Raw genomic sequence first — 6,867 nt, 5'->3', positions numbered from 1 at the left:
TCCGTGTTCAAAGCGTGCGAACTATTTGCAGCCTCACGCGGTCGATCTCCAAATATAGGCCCTGATTCAGTGAGACGCTCCGGCACGTGCCTCCTCTCAAGTACACAAACTGTCCCATCGCAGCGCGCAGTGGAAGGTGAAGCTCATGATTCAGCATTGGCCCGGAGATGCCAGCCCTGCTTCTGCTCTCCTTTTGGCCAGGGAAAATTCAGAAGGAAAATAATTACGCAGAAGCGGGGGATGGAGCTGACCCAGGATCCTTGCACGCATCCCTGGCTCAGGCAGCCTCAGCGGGAAGGTAAAGCTCTGCTTGCTGCAGTCCTCTGGGAGGGAAGGTCCTGTTTGCCAGAGGGATTATTTTCCTCCCATCCCAAACATACACACCGTTCAATCTGCCATCACCACTTCGGATGCGTATACCAGCCCGAGGAGTTGCTGGGATAATGCAGCTGATGCTGGGAAGGCAAAACTAAGCACAGCTCCACCAGTAAAAATATACCGCACGGATGGCCTGAGGCCACTTCTCGGACTCAGAATCAGAGAATTTCCCTGGGTTTGGAACATTTCACACAAACGGCACCCTGGCTTGGAGGAGCAATGGCAGAGAGGCTTGCGTGGAAGAGCCGGGCTCCATCACGGCGGCAGCCCTGACCCCTGCCTTGCTGGGAGCACTAGTTTACCAGACAGGCATGTTGAGAGAAACTTTTTTTACTTTATACACCAACTACAATTTCACCTTCTCGGGGGGGCGAGCACCCCGCCACAGAGGCATTCCCAGGGATGCAGCTGAAAACCAGGACTATCCCGGCAGAAGTGCCTGGGGGTCTCCAAACGCCCTCGGGGGGCTCTTTCAGGGGGTGAATAAGTGTGAGCACATCTCTTTTTTTTTCTTTTAAGTGAAGATAAGTACTGCTGTGTGCACTCAGAAAGGATTTTAAAAAGTCACGTTCTGGCAAATGCACCGATCACCCATCAGCAGGAGCTGGCTGTTCGGAGAACAGGTTTCTTGGAAAATCAGGGTCTGCTCCCCTTCCACTCAGGTACTCTTACAAATCCTGCAGGAGGAATTTTAAAGAAAGGGATTTTTTTTCTTTTAAATGACTGAGTTCTGGTGTTTTAGGCTGTCTCTATGTGTCCGTGCCATCAGGAACATCCCATCCCTGCCCGAGGTATTTTGACAATCCTAGCTTAAGTCTCCTGCTTTAGTAAAAGGAAGATACCAATATTTACAATGCATTAAAGCATTGTAGGAAAAACCCCCGACACGCTCATAAAACAAAAACTACCCAAAACCACAAAACCAACCCTACTCAGGACCGTCACAGCATCCCTGGTAAGCAGGTCAGAGCTGTTAGCAGGTGAAGAGAACCAAACCGAGATTCAGCCATGCCCTCAGACTGCTGGGGGTGAGCTTGAAATGCAAACTCGTGGCTGTCATTTCTGCGCTTGCAGAAAAAGCAGCAGAGCGCACACTGGGATGGAGCCTGACTTCGGTCTGCTTCATGATTTACCTCATTTGGAAAGCATGCACAGGGCTGTCCTGCGAGGAGAAATTTGCCTACCAGTACACAGCCATCACGTAGACGAGAGCAAGGTATCTTTTAAACCAACAGCAGAGCACTTGCACTGCTGCCTGCCCGTGTACGACGGCGTTCAAGCACCCAGGGCCAGGCAGACGAAAGCGAGGGCAGAGGATGCCAGCAGCGTCACGGTAACAACAGCGGGATGCTCCCTCAGTGCTCGCCATCGCCCGTGCCACCGCGGGGAATCACCGTTTCGTGGCTTTGCTCCCCAAACCCGCCTGTTGCCGCTGTGGCAGGAACATAAGATCGTGGCGAGGTTGCGTGCAACCAGGAGAGACCCGGGTGGGACGACCGTGCTTGGAAGCAGGAGGTGAGACACGATTAGCAGGACAACGTGCACAGGAGATGCTAATCCCACAGCGATAAGCCTTGCAGCGCAGCCGGGGCACTGCTCCTGCCCAGCAGTAGCAGAATGGCCAAAGACAGGGTCGATGGCCACGTCCTCGGCAGACCTGGCATGACCCCTCTCAAGCCTCTACGGGGATGGAGGTGGAAGGCTAAATTGCTCCGTGCTGGAAAAGGGGACACTGCCTTTGAGCCTCCGTCGTGGTTTAACCCCAGCCAGCAACTAAACACCACGCAGCCGCTCACTCACTCCCCCCCACCCAGTGGGATGGGGGAGAAAATCAGGAAAAGAAGCAAAACCCGTGGGTTGAGATAAGAACGGTTTAATAGAACAGAAAAAGAAGAAACTAATAATGATAATGATAACACTCATAAAATGACAACAGAAATAATGAAAGGATTGGAATGTACAAATGATGCGCAGTGCAATTGCTCACCACCCACCGACCGACACCCCGCCAGTCCCCGAGCGGCGAATCCCTGCCCCCACTTCCCAGTTCCTATACTGGATGGGACGTCCCATGGTATGGAATACCCCGTTGGCCAGTTTGGGTCAGGTGCCCTGGCTGTGTCCTGTGCCAACTTCTTGTGCCCCTCCAGCTTTCTCGCTGGCTGGGCATGAGAAGCTGAAAAATCCTTGACATTAGTCTAAACACTACTGAGCAACAACTGAAAACATCAGTGTTATCAACATTCTTCACATACTGAACTCAAAACACAGCACTGTACCAGCTACTAGGAAGACAGTTAACTCTATCCCAGCTGAAACCAGGACAGCCTCTTATGCTAAATATCACATATGCCCCCCGCAAGGCATAGCACATGCATTCAGGTTAAGTGCTCGGGAAGACGCAGTCCAATACAAGCCCACTGCCACGGCAAGCAGCGCTCCCTCCTTCCCTTGTTGCGTGGGACCAGCACGGTTGTTGATGGGGTTTTTTTGTGCAGAAAACTGGCTTGAGAACAGCTGTCGGTGGCCTCAGCCAGCCCCAGGGTGGGAGAAGGCTCCAAAAACCTGGGTTCACCAGGAAGGCATCCCACCACGTCCCCTTGGGCATCTCCCTGGCACTTCCCAGGATTAGGAAGCAATTAGCTAAAACTGAAGTTAGAGACACGACGGCGTACAAGGACACTGGATTTTCAGAGCTTGCCTGGCTCAGGGCACAGGAGCAGGGCTCCCAGATTAAAGAGAAAAAACTCTTGTCTTTTCGGCTCCTGCACACCGGGTGGATTTCAGCACCAGCTCCCCTCCCTCACCTGTGCCGAAAGCGGGAGAAAAATCTGTGTATACACCCCAGTGCCGGTAGCCTCATCTTTGAGGAGCAGCAGGCTTGAGAAGCAAAGGTTGCTCTGGGGAGATCTGAGGGACTTCATTACCCACAGAGCAGTGTCTTGTCTCCTGCAAAAATAGCAGGCACCCTCCCATTCTCTGCAGGTGTGACAAAAACTTAATAAAAAACCCCCAGGTTTTGGAGCAGATATGAGTCAGACTATGCAAGGCTAGAAAAGATTGCATGAGTGACAGGTTTCAGAAGAAAACTAAAAAACTTCTTGCTGCCACTAAAAGCTCAGGCTGTTGCCATCAGATGCCAGGCGTTTCAATTCACAAGAGAAGTGCTTCAGCACCAGCATCTTGCTGAGCTCCTGCTTGGTCCACCTCAGTGGTGGATAAAGCCGCTTCATAAAAGTGTATATATGTGCAAAAAAGCATAGTCTTAAAGCTGTCTGGTAGAGGCGCACCTGACAGCAGCAAAAACATCACTTTGCAAGCAGGAGTCCCTCTCTGAATTACACCCAACATATTTCTTTCCATCTGGAAATGCTACTGGGTTTTGTTACCCAAAATTTAAAATTAAATTGTGGAAGTATTTTAAATGAAAAGAGAATGAAAATTCACAGTTTTGCAGGTGATTCAAAAAACTAGATTGCAAAACTCTGAGATTTGCTCCTTTGTAAAAGGGAACCAAGGTATCAACTCAAAAAGACTCACTCGCTCTCTCAAACAAATGAGGAATAAAACCTAAGAGGAAATAAAAATAAACAGATAGGCTTGAATTTAACTCGGCATTAATAAAGCTTTAGAAAGGATTAGGTTAAGCTTGAAAAACACATTTAGTTTGATTCAGCAGCTCGCCTGGGTTTTCCTTCAAACTACAGAGAGCTGGTAACAGATCTCTGTGTTTGCAGCATCAACAACAGGCTGGTCCAGCGGCCACGGGCAGGGCGAGAGCCGGCGGTTCCCAAAAAGCAGCCGGCAAAGAGGCACCGTACGGCTGCAGGTGGGACGGGTACTCGCTTGTACAGGGTGGATGGAGCTCTGTTCCCATCTGCTTTGGGTTCTGTGAGTAACCGTGATGAATGTACATTAATCTGAAACCAAAAGCAATTCTGCATCTCGAAGGAAGTTGTACTCAGTCGTTGCAGAAGTGCGATCATTCCGGCTTCATTTGCATTTACTTAATTAAAACAGCTTCAGAGTGCTGCTGCTCTGCTGCTTCATGGCCACTGTACTCTACTGGGGATCAAATCTTCCCCCTTTCCACGGCCTCGTGTTATAACCAAGGGCCACCCTCATTCTTACTGCTGCGATCCCATTACAGTTTGTATTGACATCAAAAACGAAAGCTCAACATTTGTTATATGCATTATTATATTCAAGGTCTCGCAAAGACAGATTTTAAGCTCTTCAAAGCAAGGACCGGCCAAACAAAACAGGGATGAAGGGACAGTAGAGAAAGTCTCTCGCACACAGAGCAGGGCAGGGCTGGAGGGAGGAAGAGCATTTGTCCTGCGGATGCATTCAGCATCTGTGGTGGGTTGACCCTGGCTGGACACCGGGTGCCCACCAAAGCCACTCCATCACTGTCCTCCTCAGCTGGACGGGGGGAGAAAATAGAACGCAAGGCTCCTGGGTCGAGATAAGGACAGTTTAATAAAGCAAAAGCAAAGGTCACGCGCGAAAGCAAAAGAAAACAAAACATTCTATTCTCTACTTCCCATCAGCAGGCGATGTCTGGCCACTTCCCGGGAAGTACACGGAGCAGTTGCTCCAGAAGACAAATGTAAATAATGAATGCCCCCCCTTCCTTCTCCCTTTACTTAGCTTTTATTGCTGAGCAGACATCACATGGTATGGAATATCCCTTGGGTCAGTTGCCCTGGCTCTGTCCCCTCCCAACCTCTTGCCCACCCCCAGCCTACTGGTTGGAGAGACAGCCTTGATGCTGTGCCAGCACTGCTCAGCAGTAGCCAAAACACTGGTGTGTTATCAGCACTTTTCCAGCTACCAGTACAGAGCACAGCGCTATGAGGGCTGCTATGGGGAAAATTGACTCCGTCTCAGCCAGACCCAGTACAATATCCACCCCTTATTCCATACCATTTGCGTCATGCTCAGGTCCCACATAATTTAATACACATATATATATCTTCTAACCATTCCATTGTATTTGATTCTCATTACTGAGATCCCTTCTTACCAAAACTTAAACTACATACTTAAACCATCTTTATACCCAACATACAGATTTATACGTTCTCATTAACTATTAAACCCTGTCCCTTAACATAGAGATATTACTCTCCCCTTCCATGGGCTTCTTCCACTCCTCCAGATGTTCACAAACAGGCTATGACTTGGGCCCCATCTGTCAAGGTGGGTGGTCAGGACAGGAGAAGCAGTACGTTTGATTGTTGGCCACCAACACCGGCTTGGTTTGGGCCATCATTGCACTCGTCTGGTTCCTTGTGAAACTCGCTCTTTGTCAGTTCAGGTCAGTGGTGGGTTGACCTAACTAACTTTGTAGTGCCCTCAAATTAAACCCAACCACGAAATGGAAAAATAAAATCAAAACAGTTGTACTTAATGACAAAGACATGAACAATAAAACAGAGAAAATAACATTCGAGCCAAGCAGAAAAGCCACGTGCTGTGAAATCATGGTTACAAGGGACTCAATACCGACCATTTCTCTTGCTGAGGAGGGACTTCTCAGACGTGATTCCCAAGAGCAAAGAATGAAACAAGCTACGGTGGAGTCTCTGGGACAACTAGATAAAGGGAATCACTTGGCTTGCCACACAATGCTGGGTATTACAAATGTGGATTTCTGCTGATAGAGGCTATAACCTGTATCAGCTTAGGCTGAAGATCAAAGCAATCCTACTGCTCTGCCTCCTCCGCCGTGGTTGCTCCGCTGTTACAAAGGGACTTACTGCACGATTGGCTCTGGCACGGGGAGCTCCTGGTGTCTGGAAATCATTGACTTGAAGGGGGCAAGCCCGCCGAAAGCCTGGGGGTTAATTCAACACCGGCTGTTTTTCAGATGACCCTTCTCACAATGCTGAAAGCCAAGGCCGTTTTTTAAACCTCACCAAATCAATTGCTTTCCTCGGGAACGTCAGCACAGAAGTAATGACCGAGATAAGTCCCATCCCCTGTCCCCATCGATTGTACACAAAGCATCTCCACACACCGTAGAAATGATCTCTCGCTGCTCGATATTTTTTTAGTGCTTCACCTGCTTTGAATTGCAAGCGCTTTGATAAATGAACTGAGAAGTTCCCTGGTCTTCCGCTGCATGGGTAAGTAGCTCGGTATGAACTACCAAAATTACAGAGTGATTTTTCACAGCAACGCTCACTGAATCACTGCTAAAGGGTCTATGCCTTTTCCTGCACCGCAGCACAGGAGAACCCACTCCTTTATTCTTGCAGACTTACCAGCTCTTCCAGCACCAAGGCACGGGTACGTTTTTGGAGATGGGCTCAACAGGCAGAGTTTGAATTTGGGTATAAAAGCTCGATTTAAAGGATTTTAGTCCAAAGATCATCAGCTCAGGCAGATGCAAGCAAACATTTCCCTGCTAGCAACCTGTGGGAGAGCGGTTAAAAATGGGAATAGCAGTGCTAGGCTTCATGCATCCATCATAACGTGCCC

The sequence above is a fragment of the Harpia harpyja genome, chromosome 10, assembly GCF_026419915.1.
Source record: "Harpia harpyja isolate bHarHar1 chromosome 10, bHarHar1 primary haplotype, whole genome shotgun sequence".
Lineage (NCBI taxonomy): Eukaryota > Metazoa > Chordata > Aves > Accipitriformes > Accipitridae > Harpia > Harpia harpyja.
Note: the sequence above shows the minus strand (reverse complement) of the source record.